This window comes from Marmota marmota, unplaced genomic scaffold, assembly GCF_001458135.2.
Source record: "Marmota marmota marmota unplaced genomic scaffold, marMar, whole genome shotgun sequence".
Taxonomy (NCBI): Eukaryota; Metazoa; Chordata; class Mammalia; order Rodentia; family Sciuridae; genus Marmota; species Marmota marmota.
The window spans coordinates 11,558,035-11,580,561 of record NW_025999983.1 but is presented as its reverse complement, the minus strand read 5'-3'; the positions used below and the strand labels follow the sequence as shown (position 1 = coordinate 11,580,561).

At 42.4% G+C, this 22,527-nt stretch overlaps 1 protein-coding gene across 5 annotated transcripts in view; it reads left to right on the top strand.

Moving 5' to 3' along the window:
* Tiam2 (TIAM Rac1 associated GEF 2) overlaps positions 1-22,527 on the top strand; it is a 233,630-nt gene that overhangs the window by 66,657 nt on the left and 144,446 nt on the right. Inside the window, exon 3 of one of the 5 annotated variants that reach the window (XM_048805928.1) lies at positions 476-686. The exons of the other annotated variants lie outside the window; for them this stretch is intronic. The gene's annotated coding sequence lies outside the window, so the exon portion shown is untranslated. The remainder of the gene's footprint in view (positions 1-475; positions 687-22,527) is intronic. 5 annotated transcript variants of the gene reach the window in all.

The window sequence follows — 22,527 nt, the reverse complement described above, 5'->3', positions numbered from 1 at the left end:
GGGGTGGGGGGTGGGGGCTGGAAGGGGTCTTGATTGCTTTATGAATAGCTTCCTGTTTGAGAGGGCTCTGCAGATTGGAATGTGGGGGTTAGGGGTCTGGACAGATGGAATCGTGTTTCTAGCAGCCACTGTCAAAGATTGGCCTTGACTTTCCTTAATTCTAATGCTTTTGTTATCATGTAGTTTACTAAATACCATAAAGGGTACTAATACCTTTTTGCTATCAGGTTGTTTAGTGACAAGAGATGGATTATGCAGACATTTTGGCATTGGATTAGAGATTTTTTGGAGGTGATGATGCTAAATGTTTTCAGATGAATCCCAGCTTTACCACTCAATTATTAGTGGACTGTTAAGGATCCTTGGAAGGTGGACGAGATAAGGCACAGGGGGCTTCCTAAGCTGCAGGAGGTTGTACTCCCAAGCTACCTGGTGCAGCGTGACAGTCCCACCTTCCACACCTCCTTTTCTCTAGGTACTTCGTGGGCACTGAAGTGCGTCAAGTTCTTTCATATTCTGCCAATTGTTCTGGTTTGCAAAGGCCCACAAACCTCCATTGGGATTGATGGGAGACCTGTCTGGGACTGGACATCGGCTCGCTCTGCCACAGGGTACCAGTTCCAGGGATGGGCTCCACCTGGACTCCTGTGGTCCACCTGGTCTGCAAGATGCCACTTCTTCAGTAGGTAGGCCCTGGTGCCTTTGCCACTAATCCTAGGTGACTGATCAGGTGGCGTCTGCCTTGACAGGTCATGGGGTTCGTTTCCAGCCATCTGATCTCATTTGTGCCTTAAAATGTCTCCTGAAATAGGATCATATTTTGTTCTTGTTGGGCTTCAACAGCAGAAGTGTGTCTGCTCACGGTTCTGGAGGCTGGAAGTCCAAGGGAGACAAGTGGGCAGGATGAGTCCTGGAGGAGGGTGGTGGAGCCCCCACAGCAGGAACATACCAGATTGCACACTTAACAGTGGTGAAGATGGCAGGGTTTACGTTATGCACATCTCCCCACAATTGATCAATAAGAACCATTTACAAAAAGTCATGTTCCCTGTACACTGTTTCTCTAAGAGAAGTCAAATTGGCACGTGTGAAGTTTTCAATTTAAGAATTGTGTTCTGGTCAGTCTTGGAAGAAGGTTTTGATTACTGCCAAAAGAGGCTCAGAGCACAGTTCTGGTAACCAACCCCCTCCCTGCTCTGCCTTCCCCTGGACCTGAGGTGGGGGACACTCCTTGAATCCTTTCTTGGCGTTTGTCTGGAAGGCAGAATTATGAGGGCCACGGGTAAGTGGCTTCCTGAGAGAAATTTATTTCCACTGAAATTTCCCAGAAGTTGTTGGATAACTAGGTAAGGCTGTCCACCCTCCAACCAATAAATACATAAAATAAAATGAAGATCTAGGGAGACTGCAGTCATTTGTTTTAAAATATTTAAATTTATTTTTAACTGATAAAAACTAAAATCATACATTTGTATGGGGTATGGTGACATCTCAATACATGTATACATTGTATAATGTTGAAGTTCCACATAACTCCTTCAGCATTTCCTCATAGCAGAGACATTCAAATCCCTTCTTCCAGTTTTTTGAAACATACAGCGTGTTATTGTTACCCGTAGTCACCCCACTGTGCAGTAGCACTCAGAGCTTCTCGTATCTAACTGTAATTTAGTGCCCATCAACCCACCTCTCCCTGACCCTCTCTGCTTTCAACTTACATGAGATCAGCCTCTTAATATTTTGCATATGAGTGAGGTCACGTCGCACTTGCCTCCCTGCCTGGCTTATTTCACGTAACATGCTGCTCTCTAGTTCTATCCACGTTGTTGCGAATGACGGAATTTCATTCTTTTTATGGCTGAAAGTGTTCCATGCTGCGTAAGTGTCCCATTTTCCTCATCCATTCATTAGCTGGTGGATGCACAGGTTGCTTCCGTTTCTTGGCCACCGTGAACAGTGTCAGTGAACGTGGGAGGCAGGCGTGTCTCTGACACCCTGATTTCTTGGGTGCACATCAGTGGTGGGTCTTGTATGGTAGTTCTATTTTGAATGTTTTTGAGGAGGCCCCGCACTGTTTTCCATAATGGCTGCACTCGTTGGCATTCCCACCAAAGGTGGGCAGGGGCTGCCCTTTATCGCCCTCTTGCCAGCACTTGTTATCTTTTGTCTTTGGGGGGATGACCATTCTTACTGGAGTGAAGTGATGTCTCTTTGTGGTTTTGGTTTGCATTTCCCCTGATATTTAGTAACACTGTTGGTCATTTGGATATCCTCAAGAATGTCTAAGTCTCTTGTCTACTTTTTAATTGTCTTATTATTGCTATTGAGTTTTTGGTGTTCTTTATATATCCTGGATATTAACCCTTTGTCAGAACTGTACTTTGCAAATATTTTCTCCCTGGGAGATCCCCATTTGGTGAACCTCAAGCTCATACCATTTGGGAGTCCTCTTCAAGGGAAAAAAAAAATCAAAACAAAACTGCAAAAAGATCCTTATTCTGTACTTTTTTTCTCTTTTGGTGCCAAGACCCAGAGTGAATCTTCTCTGATTCTACAAGGACATTTGTTATGAGCACATGTCATTTGTTTTGATTCTCAATTAGAGGCAGAATAAAATAAGGATTTTCTATCCCAAACTGCTTCCTTCATCTGAGTTTTATTTCCAGAAGCAAAAAAGACTTGGAATAATGTGTAACATTCAGAAGATTTGACAAGTAGCTGGAAACCCCTAAGAATGGAAAATGGTTTACGCCTTTGAAACTCAGCTGCAGTCCATGTTTAATTTAACCATTTTTTCTGAACTTCAATTTGACAATAATTTAGACTGTAATTAAGTATTACAAAGTGACCTTTGACCAAAACCAATTAACTTTGAATTTCTCTCCTGGATTGTTGCATTATAAAATTTTAGAGGCATTTTCTGAGAAATTACATAAAATTTCCATGGTAATTATGACCTTGAGGTATTCTTGGGTCAAAGAAGATGCACAGTCTCTTCTTCGGTAATTACTTTCTCATCTTTTCCCTCTTCTCTGATTAGTCTTCCTATTTGTTTTCTGACTTAGATAAATACTTCATCAACCCCAGATTAGAATCCTCTTATTACCTGTGGGAATTCCTGCGTGTGGCCCAGGGCTTTAATGGAGCGAGTTAGGGAGCGTTTAGCATTGAAAGTGACTCTTAGTGACGAGATGGACCATTGGGAGCTTAGAGAAGTCACAGGAAGCCTGACTCCTAATGGGGCAGAGCAGGCAGAAGCAGGGTCCTGGTCTAGTTATTGGTGCTTTGTTTTAGTACAAAACAGCATGAGCAAGTTTCATAATCCTTATTTCTTCTCCCCCTCGGGAGAAGCACCTTTCAGAAGTAAAATCCCAGGTATTTTTTTCAGGTCATGAAAATGGACACAGAAATCCAAGAATGTGCCTCATTTCTTTTCTGGAGCAGGGCTTACTCTATGCACAGAGCGGGTGAGGCTCGCCGGGTGGGCATCTGCTGCCAGCCTTCCCACTTGGCCACATCCCTGACTGCTGGATGTAGGGTCAGTGTCCAGGTTGCCTGATGTTCTGAGTGCCAGTGGGGCACTTGGACATAGTTGAAAAATTCATTGTCACCCTTGGCCAAAGCCAGAATTTGGATCCTAAATTAAAGGTGAAAAAAGCAAACTCTGGGAGCCAATTATACCCCGTTGTCATTCAAGCAGGACTTTTACACTATCTCAGGCCATTTGCATAACAAAAAATAATTGAAAAATTTTTTTTTTCAGGGATGGGAGAACTTTATCAAACGGGTTCCTCTTTGTGGTGAATTGAAGGCTCCTCTGACTTCATAAGTCTTCAGAAAAGCAAAATTTAAAGTGGTTCAACATCAAGGGTGGCAGCCATTTCCATTGAATTTGAATTTGGCCAGATTATTTTTGGCTGGGTCTATATTGCAGAGGAGAGGGCGTGGTGGAAAAATGAGATGAGAATGAGTTAAACAAGGAATTTTGTATTGTTCTGAGTTATCCATGGTGGAAGGGGGAGAAGTTAAGAATAGAGCCAGATAAAGAGTAGCTGGCACATCTGTGTTGAGCTTTGGTTGGATCAGGAGTGCTTTCAGATGAATGTCCCCCTGTGCAGTGCGCCCCCAGGAACGCTGGAGTACATTCTAAGAACCTTACTTAAAATATGACACTGAGATTTGTCTTAAACTGAGCTCCTCTGTACATTCCCTTCTTCTTCTGAGGTGGTTGCAGGGCCAACGTGTTGTTGGACCGATTAGAGCTGTTTGAACATTTTTATTTTTAGCATGAGAGGGAGATAGTGGTGCTGGCACTGGGATAAATCGACCAAGAGTCTCAGTTGAAAGAGTTTTGCGTTGGGATTTGTTCCCTCACCCTGGCTGGTTGGGCAGAAGCCAGCTACAACTTCACTGTACTTCACTGTCCCCACCCAGATTTCTCATCCTCAGAGTTTGTTCATTGTGGGGAGGAAGGCCCATTCCCATGGCCTCCTGCCCGGGGGCTCCCGTCCTGTTGCAGGTGTTGAGCACTGTTGTACCCATCCCCTCTCGGGCAGCTGCCCTGGGTGCCACCATGCTTTCGTTCCACCCCCGCTAGCACCCATCCCATTGGTCAGTCCATTCTGTCAGGGCACTTTAGATGTCACTTACCTTTCAGCTCACACACCCCTCTGTGAGGTGACACACACCTCTATACTTTAATTATAGAATTGGAATGGTAGTGATAATAAGGATTACTGTTTGAGATCACCTACTAGGAGTCAGTTTCTGAGTTCAGGTTCCTCACTTGTTTAATTTTATTTAGGTCCCAGGACACTACAGGCGATGCATTGTTATTTCCACATACAGGGAAGGAAAGTGAAATTCACAAGGATTAGAAACCTCAGAGTTGCGGGGTGTGGTGGTGCACATCTGTAATCCCAGTGGCTCGGGAGGCTGAGGCAGGAGGATTGTAAGTTCAAAGCCAGCCTCAACAACTCAGCAAGGCCCTGGATCTAAATAAAATATTAAAAAAGCTGGGAATCTGGCTCGGTGGTTGAGTGCCCCTGGATTTGATCCCCAGTACCAAAAAAAAAAAGCTCAGAGTCGCACTGATGGGAAGAGGAGAGAGCGGCTTTAAATGCCCTCAGCATGGCCCTCTCGCCTTCCATAGAGCTGGTGGGACCTCCAGAGGTCATCTTGTCTGAGTGCTTGTGGCACTGATTACACATTAATATCCTCTGGGAGTTTAAAACAGAGAAAGAGATTCGCTTGGTCTCTTTTTCTGGCCTGTCCGGCAGACACTCTCGGGCAGGACTTCAGGAGACCCAGTGGTGATTCTGCAGCTCAGTCAGGTGACTACCGCTGGTCCAGTCCAAATGCCTCAGTGTTTTCTAGATCATCAGGTAGTTAGTTACAAGCAGGGACTAACCCCAAGTCTTCTGATAGCCCCTAATCTCTTTCTGCTGTACGATTTCTGACCCTGACAATGGAGTCTAAACATAGGAAACTTCATTTGGGAGGCATCTTACTCCATGACATGCTGCCACTGTGTACTCGAGGGCCTGGCTCCATTTTGAAGGGTCACAGATAGTGAGAATGTGACCTTGTGGATATTAGCTGAAACCTTAATATTGTTACCCGTGATGCATGCCTTACATCGATTCCATCCCTGTGTGCATTCACATGTATACAGCTGTCAATCATAGTTGGTTTGCATGACTGCCCGCTCGCTAGGTGGTTTGCATGTGTGGCATCCCCAGCACAGCCAGGAAGGACCATGACCATCTCTGTTTTTTTGGAGGGAATGATTGGATATGGAGGTGACTCGTCCTGCACATTCATGTAAAGTGTTCCTCAAGCCAAGACCAGAAGTGAGGCCTTTCAGTCATGGTTTGGTTCTCTTGCCACAGAGCCACTGAGCCACTTATGACTTGTGAAGGACGTGGTGTGCCCTATCTAGAGCCCTTTTGGGTGTCGGAGGGCATTGGTGTGCTGTGTTCCTGTATCGAGCTGCTTCTCAGGCACTGGGCCGAACATCCCGAGGGCTCAGGTCCTCATTCTCTGGAGACTTTCTTAGTGCTTTGCTCTCCCTGTCCCCCAAGGTCTTAGTGGCTCTGAAATGCCTCTTCTACCTCTGAATATATTAATCCTTGTCTCTGAGATTTTTTGCATCATGATGTTTTTCAACATTATCTCCCAGATCACAGCTTTGGCTATTTTGCATGGTTCACTTTATTTCTCAAATCCATTGAAGTTTATTTTAACAGTCATCTGAAATTTATTTCTTACCGTCTTGTTGAATGCTCTGATCACTTTTTTTATTCATAGAAGCCTGATCTTGCTTTATGAGCATAATATTGTCTCAAATCTTTCCTAAAATACTTAATAGATTTTTTTTTTTAATGCCGTCTTCTCTCTTGGAAATTGTTTCCTCTGGGGTCAGTTGTCCTGTGTTTATTCTGGCCCCTTTCATATTCTAGTTTTTCCTCAAATAACTTATGATCCTTGGTTTTTGGTTTGGTTTTGTGAGTAAAGAACTCTGCAGATAAACTGGGAGGATTGCTTTGATCTTCTGTGCAATTGTAGAGTTTGTAAAACAGGCCTGTGTAAGCAGCACGCAGATTGTCCTTCGCTGGTGATGTCAGAGGAAGGGGTGCCTACCAGGTGCCTTTGACACCGTGAACTCAGGATTTCCCTTAGCTCTTCTATAACACCACACTAGGATTCCTCCAGTCGTAGGACTGGTTTTTTTAAAATATTTTCTTCCATATGATTTCTTTTCTTTAATGAAACAACACAAAATGCCTTTTGGGTGGGAATCGAATAGGAAAAAAGTACGTAACGATCAACGGAGTTTGCAGATATAGAGTTTAGGTATATAGATCTTGTTTAGGGTTTTAAAAATGCTTTTATTAGTACAGTGTACCTATTCATAATAGTTGGATTCATTTTCACACAATCATACATGCATGGAGTTTAATTTGCTCCATTTCAGTCCCAGGTACCTCCTCTCCACACCCCATGCACCCCCCGCCCCCGCACTTTCCTTCCCCTCCTCTACTGATTTTCCTTATGTTTATAAATCTATATATTTTTAGTTGGTGCTTTATAGGTATATGTAAAGTGGATTCGCTGTGGTGCATTTATGGGTGCACTTTGCATAATTCTGTCAGATTTGGACTGCGTTTCCTCCCCTTTCCTGCCCTGCCTTCCCTTCCCCTCGATCTCCTTCTGGTCCATTGATCTTCCCTCTGTCTTTGATACCCACCCTTTTCCCCTTTTATCTCACTCTAGTGGAAAGCATTCCACCCTTGATTTTCTGAGACTGACTTATTTTACGTGGCCTGATGCTGGGAAGAGAAAGGGCAAGAATGGTGGGAGGGGCATGGAAGCTCATCCCTTCTGCCCTGAGCTCTTCCTGCACCATCCCTGGGCTGCCCCAGGCCCTCTCCACGCCCTTATCTTCAACTCCAGGGTTGATACCGAGCCCCCCTTGGAAGGATGTTACTCATCTCCAAAAGTTTGTGCTGTCGTCTTTGCTGTCCTATCCTTGCAGTGGGTGTGATTGTGTCTGCTCCCTATTTTCCAGGATTCCCTCAAACGTTCTGGTCCACCTGGCTGCTTTTCCTATCTCCAGCACCATTGTTTTGTGTTCTTTCACTGGATTTGGATCCCTTTTCCTCCTTGCCTGGGGCCTCCGGTGAGGAATCTGCTCTGGGTATGCTGCTGCTGTGCTGTGGTATGCTTAGGCTCCTCTGGGAACTTCCTCCCCAGGCCTCTGTGCCCACTACAGAGGGAGATGTGTGGAGGTCACTGCCCAGGGGAGTGTTGTAGCCACTCTACCCTCCTAGATTTGCCTCTGCTACTTGGATTTTCATTTGCTGCCAGTGTTTATTCCTGTTGGACTCCATGTGAGCTGTGGCGGTGCGGTAGGCATTGGAGTCTGTGGAAATGTGTTCTTGGAGATATTGTAGATCCATGAAGGCCATCTTGAGCTCAGGAAGGGAGAAGGAGAGTCCAGGTGGGTTTCCAAGTGCAGATGTGACCTGGTTCAGGGTATAAAACACCCTCACTTCTCCCTGAGTCTTTCCAATGCACTGTCTATTACCCTCAGCCCAGGTTCACCAGGAGGGCAGCAGTTACTGGCTATCCAGCACCTACAGGTCTCTAAACCCAAAACATGGTCTAGGGAGGAAGAGAAACCCTACTACCACCTCACCCTTGCATGTTCTCCCTTTCTTTCGTCTTTTTACAAGTCTTCTAAAAAGCCCACTAACATCTTGAAACACAGTTTAAAGAGGATGAGAAGCAATGTCCCTCCTGAAGTGTGTGTGTGTGAGGATACAGCTTCTCCTATGTTTCTGTCTCCACCTGATTTTAGAGTGGAAGGCAAGGTAAGGAATGTTATGAATGAGTGGGAGCTGGGGTTTGGGCCCTCACGGCACTAACCATCTAATCATATCAGGCTGAACGGCAAAGGCTCGTGCAGGTTGCTGAGCAAGGGTGGTGGTAAAATTTTGATTGTACTTTCTGCTGCTGCCTTTTGTAACCAAATGTTTGGAGCAGAGCATGCACAAGAAGAAAATGGCACGTGAATGAAAAAGGCATTAGGGTGTGCATGGTTATGAAAGCATGGGGAAGGAGTTGGGGGACGAGTAGAAGGTCTGGGGATAAAGAAAATGGCAGGGCTGTGGCAGGGCTGTAGGTCTGAGGAAGCAGAAGCTTGGGTTGGTGAAGAGGCTCAGGAAGGGCCTGATGTCCTTGGGATGTCCTTGGGAGGGTAGCATGATGACTTAGAGGGTTTTGGCTGAACTCTTCCAGAATAATATTTTTATAGCATAGTAAGTGGAGCAACAAACAAATAAATGCAGGGCATGCTCGAACAGAAAGAGATCTTGAGAAACTTAATACCCTCTTTGGAAGGGAATGTGGCCACTGGTTGAGGCCCAAGACCAGAGGCCATGCTCTGTTTCTGACTGGCTGCCAGGTGCACATGCAGACCTGGGGAAAGGACTTGACCTTCAGATGCGCTCTCCTGGAGTGCAGCGAGCCATTTCTGCCTCTCGTCTTCCTGGTGAGAGGATGCCACAAGTCACCCCTGTGGAGGTCAAAGAGGGACATGTGTTCACAGGAGGTGGCTCTACAGGTAGCTCATCCCTGAACCTCACTGAAGACTTAGAACTAAAGTAGATAGCGGAATGTGGTTTTCTTTCTTCTCAGTGTTTTTCTAGTTCTTGCCCACAGACTTGCCGAGCACGGTGGGTCATTAGTGCTGTAATAATTGTTAGATTTGGCTGGTGCTTTTAGTTAGTCTGACGGTGCCTGCAGTTCAGCCTTGGCATGTCTGTTGTATGAACAGCAGCTCTCCGGGTTTTGATGGTATATTTTAACAGTATTTTAATTGGTTCACTTATCAGAATGATTCTAATTTGAAATAATAGCAGTCCTTAAAAATGAGCATCAATTAAAAAGATAATGATATAAATGGTTGAAAAGGAAAACAGACCAATGACCTCAGGGCAAGCAAGATACTTTCATTTAAAGTTTTCTCTTTAAATGGCAGGAAAAAAAATCTTGTTTGTTAGAGAGTATGGTATTTATAGGCAACAATAAGTATTAAGTATATTCCATGATAAGAGAAATAGTAGCTTATATGGTTTTTGTTGGACGAAAGCTGAAGAGTTTTGATAGCTTTAGTGAACACTTTGTTAGCACGCTGTTCCTCGCTTCCTAAGTTAAGGTCCTAAGACTGTTACTGCTTTAGGTACAGAGTAAGTGTTTGACATTGAACCTGAAGTTCTCAGAGGGGTGAGACTATGACATTTTCTTGTCACATACAATGGATCCTCTGGGACAGATAGTTTGCCTAAAATATTTTTGGATTTTAAAACATTAATCTTGGCATTAGAATTAAGATAATATTGGTAAGCAGATCTTTACTGATTTTAATACTTGAGATTACAAGAAAATCAAAAGAATGGCTTTGTGGCTGCTGCTGGGCCAACTTTTAGAAGGAAGGTCTCCCAGGCCAAGACTGCCTGCCAAGTCCTGGGTACTGAACCATGGAGTGTGGTGTAATTTTGATTATGGATCGTGTCACCATCTCAGAAAATTGGGATCATAGTCTGGATATAGATTGAGATAACCCTCTTTAAAAGAAGTAGATAGGCCAGGGATGTAGCTCAGTGGTAGAGCATTCACCTAGCATGCACGAAGTCCTGGGTTCTATCCTTAGCAGTGTGGAAAAAAAAAAAAAATGAATGAATGAAAGCTTCAGGTGTTGGAACTCCTGTCTGCTTCCTGGAAGGGCAGAAACTCCAGCCACGTGAGAGGAGGGGGAGGTCTGCTAGCTGTTGGTTTCCTTGCAGTAGCAGTACCAGTGGCAGAAGGTCTTCCAATACTGTTCCACCAAACCCCTACTTGGGTCTTAGTGAGCAGGTGGCTTTCTGTCATGACAGTGATTTTCTTTCTTTTTCTGAAAGCGCTGTCTGGTTCTTGTTTGAACGTGTTTCCTTTCCCGGAGATATCCCGACCCAGCCAGTCCTGGTGCCGGGAGCTATTCCTTACAGATTCCCCCATTTCTTTCATGCACTATTTTTATTCATCTGAACTAGACTCTCTACCAGAGTCATTCTCAAGTGGGAATAGTTTCATTAATTTCTCTTTTCACTTCATTTTCCTCTTCCTAAGTGATTGAAGTGACTGACACAGAGCAGTGGGAGTGGAAAGAGAGTGACACTGACTTGAAGCTAGTGGGCATGGGGCAAAGGCGCTGGTTTGTGTGCACGGCGAGGCCAAGGTGGGGAGCAGGGGAAGGTTTGCAATGGCACGTCTAAGAGAGCAAGTGAACAGCAAACACGGACATGAGCAAATGGTCTCGGGGGAGTGAGAGGAATGGGGGTTTGGGGTGTCGGATTGTGGTTTGTGCCCTTGGAAGTAGAGCCCGCTTAGATCTGTCACCTGGGGCTGGGGTGGAACATGTCCACCATGCTGCGTGTAAAGCCAGCCCCTGTGCATTCACTATTTTGAATCCTTTTGACAATTCAGGTTGAGTTTTATTTTCCATGTCTATTTTCCTTAGAGAAGGAAAGAATTTTAGTAACTTGCCCAAGGGCCAAAAAAAAAAAAAAAAAAAAAACTAATAATAATGAGGAGGCCAGAAGTGAGACCCAAATCCACCTTGTTCCAAAGCCTACATTCTTTCTACTAAACCCTCATGTTTCCTGTAAGTCTACTTGCAAGATATTTTTGGCCTAAAATGTCCTCTTGTTCAGCTATGGTTTTTTTTTTTTTTTTTATATCCTTCTAACAAACGATTTGTGAATCTCACCTTTTTCAAAGACCTTAGCAATCAATTAAAAATGAGGTGACAGTTTCTTCCATACTGTTCTATTTAATGGCATAGCTTCCAAAGTCAAAGCTCACTCAGTAGTTACCACCATGGAAAGTAGATTTCCTTTTTTTTTTTTTTTTTTAACTATTTTTTTAGTTGTTGATGGACCTTTATTTTTTATTTGCTTATTTATATGTGGTGCTAGGAATTGGATGCAGTGCCTCACATGTATGAGGCAGGCGCTCTACTGCTGAGCTATAACTCTAGTCCCAGTAGATTTTTTTTTTTTTTAAGTTACCTGTGATGTTTGAGGGAAGGCGGGACATGAGAGAAGAAAGTGCTTAGCTATTTAGTGCACCGATGTGTAATGCATTAAGATAAAAAAAATGCAGATTCTAACAAAACCCTTCAAGTAGTTGCCTATTAGGATGATTTTATTATTCTTATACTATTTTAATATATCATATTAAATACATTTGTTTATATTATAGGTGGACAAATAATGTTTTATGTTAAATACGATTTGAAATTATAGGGAAGTTACTTGATATGTTGATTAGCCTTTTTCTTTTCTTTTTGAGATGGGGTCTTACTGTGTTATCCATGCTAGCCTCAAGTTCTTGGGCTTAAGCACTGATCCTCCTGCCTTAGCCTCCCAAGTAGCTGGGACTACCACCAAGCCTGAGGATAGATATTTTTAATATCTTAATTATCTGTTGATTATGCTTAGCAAATACTGAATAATGGAGGAATGAATAATGAATGAATAATGGGGAAATCTTTATTCTCCATGATCTGATTAGCTATACATCTTATGAAAGAAGTTAATCCTAGGAAACTATTCTGTAGGGCCCATAAATGCCAGGACCATGTTAGTTTCATTGACCATGATGACTTTGGCACTTAGACCAATTGTGTTATGATTAAGTATTTATTGAATGAATATGTATGAGAATGAATGAAATTTTTTTCTAAAAGCAAAATCCAGTTTATACTAATAATACTGGAAATCCATTTCAGGCTTCTGTATTTTTCATTGTACAGTGGAATAAAAATGGATTGTTATTATGACCTTGAGCAAAGTGCTGAAACATTAAGGAAATAATTGTTGATATTTAGAAAGTACAGATGGTAGGAATACAAAGTATTTATCAAGAAATTACCCTAAAGCATCTGTATGGAGGAGAAGTGCGTTGGGCAGCAGGGAGCAAACCAGGTGAGATGGTGACATTTGAAGAAACTAGTTTTCTGGATGAGGGGGATGTGGCCTTAAGCTATTTTTTAAATTCAGTGACCTGAAACTATTTCAAAAACAATTCTTCACTATAAAAATACATTGCCATGTATTTTATCAGTAGTGAAACTCAAACAACACTGGCAGTATTTGCAGATAAAGACGATCATCCTTTTTTGTCAATGACTTAGAAATGGAGAATTTATTTCTCTTTGAAAGTTAAATATAAAAAGTTCATGATGAATCAGAGCAGAGATGTACAGGGTCACCTGACAGATACAGAAAGGCCTGTGAGACCTGCATGCACAACCTTACCGGCTCTGTTAGTGTTGTTACCAAACTCAGGAGGTAATCTGAGTTATCTTTCATTAGCAAGGGATTGTTGAGGAGATGGATATATCAGCTTTTTCAGCCTGGTGACATTAAGCTTTTTTTCTTTTTTTGATACTGGGAATTAAATATTTTACCACTGAATTACATCTCCAGCCTATTTTATTTTGAGTCAGGCTCTTACTAAGTTGCTCAGGGTCTCACTAAGTTGCTGAGGCTGGCTTCTATCTTGGAACCCTCCTGCCTCAGCCTCCTGAGTCACTGGAATTACTGGAAGGCATCAACATGCCTAGCTAAACTTTCATTTTTCCACCTGATCCCCCTGCCCCTTCTGTGTCCAAGTTCAGTTCACTCTGTTCTGATTATAACTTTGTATCTGCTCTGCAAATTATGCTGAGGCAAATATCCTGGTCTGCTGAAGAGTGACTTTTTCTTGGACTGGGGTGTGGCCTCAGTGGTAGAGCGCTTGCCTAGTGGCCTTGGGTTAGTATACAGGAGTTAACTTTTCTTGGTCAGTGAATGAATGAGGTGTCCCCTAGGGGTGTGGCTACGTTCACCCTCCCTGGAGGTTCTACCCCACCTTCCAGGCAGCAGCCATGCTGGGCAGGTGGGGACTCATGAAGACTTTGATGGGGTCTGAGGAGACCTCCCGAGTGAAAGCTGGTTTTTGAAACCATTACTTTCTCTTGTTGCAAAATAATGTTCAGAGGCAATCTCAGAAATAGGAGTTAGATGGGTGGGGTGAGGAAAGAAAATCACTATGTGAGAAAGGAAAAAGGAAGTTGGAGAGTTGTTTGGTAGTGGCATGCTTTAAGTATTTGAAGGTATCAAAAGGATTTCTATTGTATATAAGAACACCATCTTAAAATATGCAGTATTGGAATTGTGATATAAAGGATCTGCTGTGGTTTTAGACAAAGTATTTGACATTGGGCATATTTATTGTAAAGTATCATTTCAAAAGGCTTCAGAATATCCATTTTAGCTTTTATGACATTTGTGCATAGAAGGTTGGGTTGCATATCTTGAAGTCTATAATTTAATTATGGACAGTGATTTAGTTTTTGTGGTCTGTGTGCATATCAAGGAATTAGAGTACTTTTGTTTTCATAGTTTGTGTTTGTGTGATGGACGAGAACATTTTGTGGTTGCAGGAAGCTCTGGAACATGATGTTGGCTGTAGAATTACGATCTGGAGCCATTTCCTCCACTTGGGGAGTCATTGTTGGGTGTGTTTTGTGTTAGAAGAGATTTGTCTGGATCACAGATCATTTCAGAACATATTTCATTAGAACAAGAAATAAGTTTGTCTTTCTGGGCCACATACATTCTATAAGCCTCTGGCTTATTTCTTTTGTGATACATGCTAAAATCAAAGTACTATGCTTTAACAGCAGCTTAAACATGCTAGAGTCCTCTCACACATTAGGAATGTGATGGTGTCCCTGTGCAAGAATTTCTCAAAGAAACCAACAAAAACAGGCTGGTCACCCATGGAGTCCAGAGGGACTAGTCCCAGAGGGACCAGCTGTGGGAAGTAAAGTTACATAAGGTTGAATCGATACCTGTTGTATCTTGACAAAAACAAAAACAGTAAAAATTTGACTTCTCAAATCAAGTTTGTCTTCCAAAATCTGAAACAGTTTTTGACTTCAAACATGAGAATTTTTTGCCCGCTGTCATTTAATGCACTTTATTTGGAAATACCTTTTTTGTAAGGAGATAGAATATTTGTGGGTGTTAGTGAACACATCAGAGGGAGAGGGTGGTGTTTGGTAAAGAATTGATTGTGTATGGTGAAAAAAATCTATTCAAAATGAACTGTTTTCTTCCAGAATTTTTTTTGTTTGTTTGTTTCTGATGGCTTATCAAATCTACCTTTCTATCTGGGCATGGTGTCACATACCCATAATCCCAGCAGCTCTGGAGGCTGAGATAGGAAGATTGCAAGTTCAAGGCCATCCTTGGCAACTTAGTGGGGCCCTAAGCAACTCAATGAGACCCTATCTCAAAATAAAAAATAAAAAGGGCTGGAGATGTGGTTTAGTGGTAAAGGGCCCCAGTAGTCTCCCTCCAAAAAAAAAAAAAAATCTACCTTTTAATTTTTTTCTGCACGCTCTGTGTTCCTATCTTATTGGCTCTAGTGGCCCTCCTAGTAGTTCTCAGATCCTGGGAATTTAGAGAGTTCTTGACACCTACTTATTTCCCATATGTGAGTCCTGCCCTTTTGCAGTTTCTTTGTTCTGACCCACGACAATGATGCCATCCATTTATCTCTTGGCCAACTTTTTCTCTTTCAATAAAGTTTTGTTGTAGGACAGTTTTAGACTTACACAATGGTTATGCAGATAGTATAAAGAGTTCCCCTACAGCCCACACCCATTTTCCCCTGTTATTAACCTCATTGTGGTACATGTTACGAGTAGTGAAGCAACATGGATATTATTAACTGAAGTCCATGCTTAATTCACATTTCCTGTGTTTCCCCCTAATGTCCTTTCTCTGTTCCAGGACCCCATCCAGGAGACCACACTACACATCTCTTTAGCCGCCTCTTAGCTGTAAATATTTCTTCAACTTTTTTCTTGTGTTTGAGGACCATGACGGTTTCAAGGGCACCAGTCAGATTTTAGGGAACATCCCTCATTACTGGGTTCATGTACTGGGGGGAGGAAGACCGCAGCTGTGAAGTGCCCTCATTCCACGATGTCAAGGGCACATTCTGTCAGCGTGACCTGTCACTGTTAATGTTATCCCTGATCACCCAGCTCAAGATCGCATTTGTCACGTTTTTCAGCTGTGAAGTTACCCTTTCTCTTTCCATACCGTACTCTTTGGATGAAAGTCGCCATTTGCAGACCACACTTGGAATTCGAGTTCTGTACCGCCAACTTGAGGTGGAAGAAATCCACATACATTATTCATAATTCTACATGGGAGACTTGCAGTTATTTGTGCAGTCATTTCTATCGATGTGGTTTCATGAATATTTATTTTAGGTTATAATCCAATACTGTCTGTTGTTGCTCCAGTGGTTCCAGCTTTGGCCATTAGGAGCTCTCTCAACTGGCTCCTGTGTCCCTTTGATTAAACCCCCTCCTTGTGGGTTTCTCCTGCCTCCGTCCCAGAACTGGCCATTTCTCCAAGAATCCCTGGTATTAGAAGCATGCTAGGTGTGCTCTTTGCTACTGGGATGTTGGTACTTCCACGTACATATATTTTAATGTTTATTTCCTATTCCTCTGACCAGATTTGTGGATCTCAACTTGTCCTGTCTCAGAGTAACGAAATCAGAATTCCTGATGCTGGGACTTGGGCATTAGTATGTGGCTAAAGTTTCCCAGGTGATTTTAACGTGCGCCCAGAGAAGCAATTCTTTTTTTTTTTTTTTCAAGTTTACTGTTAAAATCTGGGCTTGCTTCCCATGTCTGAAATCCAAGACTATTACAAAGGATAAAACTCAGGGCAAACCGGAGCCAAACAAGNATTTTTTTTTTTTTTTTTTTTTTTTTTTGGTACCAGGGATTGAATCCAGGGGCAGTTTACCACTGAGCCATATTCCTGGCTCTTTTTATGCTTTATTTAGAGATGGAGTCTTGCTAAGTTGCTTAGGGCCTCACTAAATTGCTGAGACTTGTTTTGAACTTGCGATCCTCCGGCCTCAGCCTCCCGAGCCACTGGGATTACAGGCGTGCCACCACCATGCCCAGCAGCCCTTGATTTTAGAACTGAGTAAAATTGAGGCTCTGAAAGATTAAACAGCCTACTCAAAATCACATGGTAAGCCTTGGAACTGGAATCTGAGTTCAGGTCTGTGGCTCTCCAAGGGTAATGATGATCATCACTTACTATACTGTCTTTCCCAGGGATCTTGAGCTAGAATGGGAGAAACAAATTGATAATCACATTAGAACGGGACATTTTATTACAGAAGTCTATGTAGGAGGATGATATTCAGGAAAAAACAAAACAATGCCAAGTGATACATGTTATGATCGAGCCACAGGGCAGTGGGATCCAACATAACCAGAGGAGTCATCATGATGGAAGGTTTCTGGAGTAGGCATCTGCCCTGTGTTCAGAGGGAGTATTAGAGGTCAGCTCTGCAACTTGGACAGGGAAAGGTACTGTGGACATCAAAACAAGGCACTTAATGTCGTACAGTAATAATTATCTGAACTACCGACCATTTGGATTTTTGCCAGTTTTTTCACCATTTTATGTTTTCTTTTGCAAAATTCAGGATCTGATTGTACATTGCTCTTGGTCATTATGTCTTAGTGTAGTATACTCCTGTCTGTGGATGACTCTTAGATTTTCTTTGTCTTTCATGACGTTGACGTTTTGGTGAATAATGACCAGAAATTTTGTAGCATGTCCCTCTATTGGTGCTTTGGTGTCTTACCGGATTGGGATACAGATTTGACAACAATATCATGAAGGTGACATGCCCTCCTCCATGCTTCATGTCAAGGGCATATCATTTCACCAGAGCTCTTTGAGGGGGGGATGCAGTCCTTGGTCCTTGGTTGATAAGTCAGGTGGCTCTCTGAGCAGTGAAGTGGCTATGTTTTGCTTTCTGTTCTCTACTCATTAGAAGCAGGTATCCAAGTCCAGGCCACACTCATGGGGAGGAATTTCACTCTGCCTCCCAGAGGTCTTATCTGAAAACAAGCATGGTGTCTGGCAAAGTTTGGAAGATAAACTTTGAGGCTTTGCTGAGGTTTGTTTCTCCTTAACCCCCCCAATTGCTTTTACTGTTCATCCACCTGATGGCAATTAGGATTGTGGCTTTCTAATGATGACTCTCCCTCACACCTTTTCTTTCTTGCAGTGCTGGGCATTGAACCCAGGGCCTTGGGTATGCTAGGCAAGTGCTCTACCCGAGAGCTACATCCCCAACCCTTTCTTGTGTCAAGAAGATTGTTTCTTCTCCCCCACTTATTTGGTCATTTATTTATGTCATCACAGACTCTGGGGCATCTGGGAGGGGGGGGGGTCATAACCCAATACCATCATGATCTTGTCACTTAGCTTGCTCCAGTTCTGCTGATGAGAACTCTTGGATAGGCTCCTGTGTTCTTTTCAGTGTTCTGCATGACAGGATGTGTCTGATTTGTCTTTAACTTTTCCTACTCCAGTCCTAGAACGAGCTGTGTTCCAAATAGTCCCTGATTTTTTCATTTGAGAATGGCACTTAGATGCCAAGGTCTGGGTGCTTGGTGTGCTCAGTGCTATTGGAGTGCCCCTTCTTCTTCTAGGTCTTTCCCATAAATAGAGGTTGGAAATACTTGTGTATATATTAACCCATCTATATTTGTCAATCAGAATAAATATGAGTTTATTATGATATCTCTGGTTCAGCTCTTTATTTCTGTATCTGTATATATGTGGAACACAAATACATACTGCTATTTCCAAATTCATACCCATTATCTATATTTATTTTTGTATCTACTTACTGTATTTATGTTAAAATAAACATGATCTCATAATGATGTCTTTAACTCTAATCAAGTGCTAGAGTTCATTCTAGCCTTCTCCCTTTTGTAAATTCTTTTTCTGATGGTGAAAATCTTGGCTCCCATTATCTACGATTTATTTGCAAATTTGTTCAGTTCTGTGTATGTGAAGTAGTTTCAGAATTGCCAGCTGTGCTTCTGATAGCAGTGTATTTACCTACTGCAGTGCAGTGTTTGTGTAGTTTTATTTCTTTTTTCTGTCGTTGGCTTATAGTATACAATTAAAATAGTAGGTTCCAGAGGTGCTTAGACCAGTTCCTTTTTCCTCGCCAACTGTAGTGAAGTTCTATGTACAATGGCTACTTCTTTCTTCCAGACTCATTCCACCTTGAGCTTCCCTGACATCCTTTTGGGTTCTTTAAAACTTGTGCAACAGGTTAGTTCACTCTTTGAGGTGTACGATTCGATGAATTTTCAACAAATGCAACCACTACAGTGCTCTGTGAACAGTTCTGTCATCTGAAATATTCCCTTATGTGGTTCCCCCTGCCCACCCCCACTCTCTGGCAACTACTGACTTTTCCCTAGAATTCCACCTTTTCCAGAATGTCACATAAATAAAATCATAAAGTATGTAGCCTTTTTTGGTCTGGCATTTTTCATTTAGCAAAACTCATTGAAAATTTATCCAACTTAGAGTGAACAATAGATGGTTACTTTTTATTTCTGTGTAGTATTCTATCATATGTATCATTATTACACATTCAAGGACATTTGAAGGACACATTGAAGGACATTTTGGTTATTTCCAATTCTTGCCTGCTATAAACATTGTGTACATTTATAGTAAAGCTGCAATAAACACATGTGTACAAGTTAGTGTAAGCCTAAGTTTTTGATTCACTTGGGTAAATACCTAAGCGTGGGATTGACGGTCATATAATAAATGTATGTTTAATTTTATAAGATGATGAATTAGTTCCCAGGGAGGACTATATCCTCGTTATTCCCACTTGTTGCCCCATATCCTCAACAGCTTTTGATGTTATTAGTTTACTTTTTAAAATTTTTAGCTATTCTAAGTGTGTAGAGTGATGTCTCCTTGTGATTTTAATTTGAATTCCCTAGTGGCTAATGATGTTGATTATCTTTTCATGTGCTTATTTGCCATGACTATGTCTTTCTTGATGAAATGTCTACTCAGATCTTTTGCCAATTAAAAAAATGTCTTGTTGGTAGTCTTATTTTTTAGTTTTAGTAATTCTTTACATATATTTTTGAACACAAGTCCTTTATCAGACATGTGATTTACAAATGTGTTTTTTTCCCATTATGTGACTTGTAACATTTTTCTAAAGAAAATAACAGGTTCAGATTTAGTGGCAAGGCAACATGATTTAATAAAAGGGGTGGTGATTCAAAACTTAGAAATGCAGTAACAAGATATCTGCAGCTCATTGTAAATGATAGTTTAAATACTTTATGTTTTCCACAACTCAAAAACAGCGTTTTAGCAGTTGATCATATTGTGGTCAACTGATTGTTTATACCACAGCTTACTGCAGTCTCAGGGGTGGAGAGTGTGTGTCGGAATGTGTGTATGTGTACATGTACAATTGTGTGTACATTTCCTGCAGTGTATCTTTTTCTTAACAATTACATGAGTACATGCACATATAAAAAGGGATGGGACTGTTAAAATTTGTGCATTTCCTTGCATGCATAACTGAATAAAAAAAAAGAACAGTGAATATGGGGACATAAGGTAGTGAAGCTCAATAGCAGGCTTGGGGATAAAAGGAATATGTGAGAGACAGCAGAAATCATGTAAAAAGAATGGATGACTAAATATGGCTAAATATTCATGAATGATTATAGAGCTGCTTAGGGTGGATGATGGATCAGGAGGTGCTTGCTAGATATCTGGTAGCTTTGAAAAATTTTATCTTGATCACCATGAGTGATTAAGTAGCCTAACATCTTGATTACATGGTTTTACTGAAAACTAGGATTGACTTGTAAATTCCTTTTCAGTTTCTTTCCCTCTGTCAGTTTGCTATTGCTAGAAGACTTCCTTTGCCCGTGTAGGAATGAGCCTGGTGTTAGTGGAGAATCGGGTAACGTGGCACATAAGACCTCACGTTAAGAAGCAAGTCTGAAGTCTAAGGGTCCAGCTTTTGCAACTTGAGGACATGAAAATCGCATAACCCAAGAGCTTGGAGTCAGAGGTGCGTTGCTAAAAAAGACCCTGCATCCGGGTTCATGTTTCTGGCTTGCCTGTGCCTTCATGGAGAATTGTGAATATAGTTGCAATTGGAATTTAAATATTTGACCCTCTCAGAACTTTTGGTTTGGCCCAGAACCAAGTGTAGTGGGAGTGGGCCGGCGCGGCGGGAGGTGTCTCACTGTGGGTTTTATTACTGTGTTGCTGTAGTTCTCAATGGGGGAAATGCTTTTGAGTATTTCCAGGCAGAAGGTTGACAGGGCTTGAGCATTAAAACCAGGTTACATAATTATACTCCATGGCCTGTGTGATTAATAACCCGTGTGCAAGCACATTGAAAAGAAACAGGGCGTCCTCCTCTTGCATTTAGGTTTCCCCAGATCTAGCTACTACTGCTGCAAAGGTACACATCCCATCTGGCCACCCTCCCCGTCCCCTCTTCCTGCCTGCCCATTCCCTTCCCTCCCTCCCCCTCCCTTCTCTCCTGCTGTCCTCTCTTCCCCAGGGTCGGATATGGGCAAAATTATTTTTGTTCTTATATACACACTATTCCTCCATTCCTTTCTTGGCTTCTATTCAAGCAGGGCAAAGTCTACTAAAAATGATCCTGTGGAAATGACCCCACATTTCCTTTATTCCTGCCCCTTTATAACCTTGTTATTTTTAAATCAAAAATAACTTTTTTTTTTCTTAATTCAAAAGCACAACTTCCTTTTGTAGTTTAAAGTGTGAATTTACATTTGAATAAAAATAATGACATCATGCAAAGGAGAAAAAGATCCTTTGGGGCTTGGCGAGACTCTGGTTGGAAAAGAGGTGGGAGCCTATTTGGCAGTAGGTCACGCAGATAATTTGTGCTGCTAACCCCGAGTCCTCCGCAGACCCAGTGTGGGTGATTTGGAGACAGGTCTGTGCTGCATACCTGGAAACCTTTGGAATGGATAGCATTTCAGTTTTAAATCTCAGGCCCCCTTCCAAGCTTTCCCAGTACCATGGCTCTTCCTCATGCCACCTCTGTCTGGTTCTTATTTGTCTCTTACTTTGCTGATTTTGTTGGTTGTTTACATCATATTACATGGGAGACTGAGAGCCCGGAGTATGGGCAGAAGTCAAGTCTGAGCGACTCCTGTCTGTACAGTGTCTTGGCCTGGAAGCGTTTCTTCCTGCCCAAGGATTTGCACTGCTAACTTTTGGAGGGAGCTGGCCAGGAGAAGCCCTTGGTGGGCAGGCCGCGATGTGTTATGGTATTCCTGCATTTGTATTTCTGCTGTGTCTTTCTTGTTTGGCTCCGGTTTGCCCTGAGTTTTATCCTTTGTAATAGTCTTGGATTTCAGACATGGGAAGCAAGCCCAGATTTTAACAGTAAACTTGAAAAAAAAAAAAAAAGAATTGTATACCTTCTTGATATCTGACGGCCGATTAGTTCCTTACAAGTATTTCTATTTATGATCATCTCAAACTGCTGGATGTGGAGGGCTGTCAGAGAAGGCCTTGCCGAGGGGTCTCATGGTGCAACCACAGCAGGATAGGACGCCTAACTTAGCAGGACCCTACTCTTAGGGGAACGTGCTCTGGGCTTGGCAGAAGGGGTCCACCCTGACACGGTTGCTCCTGCCCCGAACTGTCCCTGCCCTCCCCCACTCCAGGGCCCCTCTCTTTCTTCACTGCTTCTCCCAAGTTACCACATTCAGCCTTTTAGCAGTTGGAACCAGGTGTCTCCTGAGATCTCCTTTTCCTTTAATACTTGAATAAATTGACTTGAGCTCCTTATTCCTCTCCCAGGGAAAAATCCAGTATCCCCAACAAAGCTGGAAAATCCCCCTGAGGACTCCTGCGCTCCTGTTTGATGGAGTTCCTGTCTCTCCTGAGCCTTATTTCTACACTCTCCCAAGCTCCCCTGCCTCTGTTGACCCTCTGCACTGGCCTCTGAGCTGAGTGCTTTGTACATTTTAGTCCTGATTGA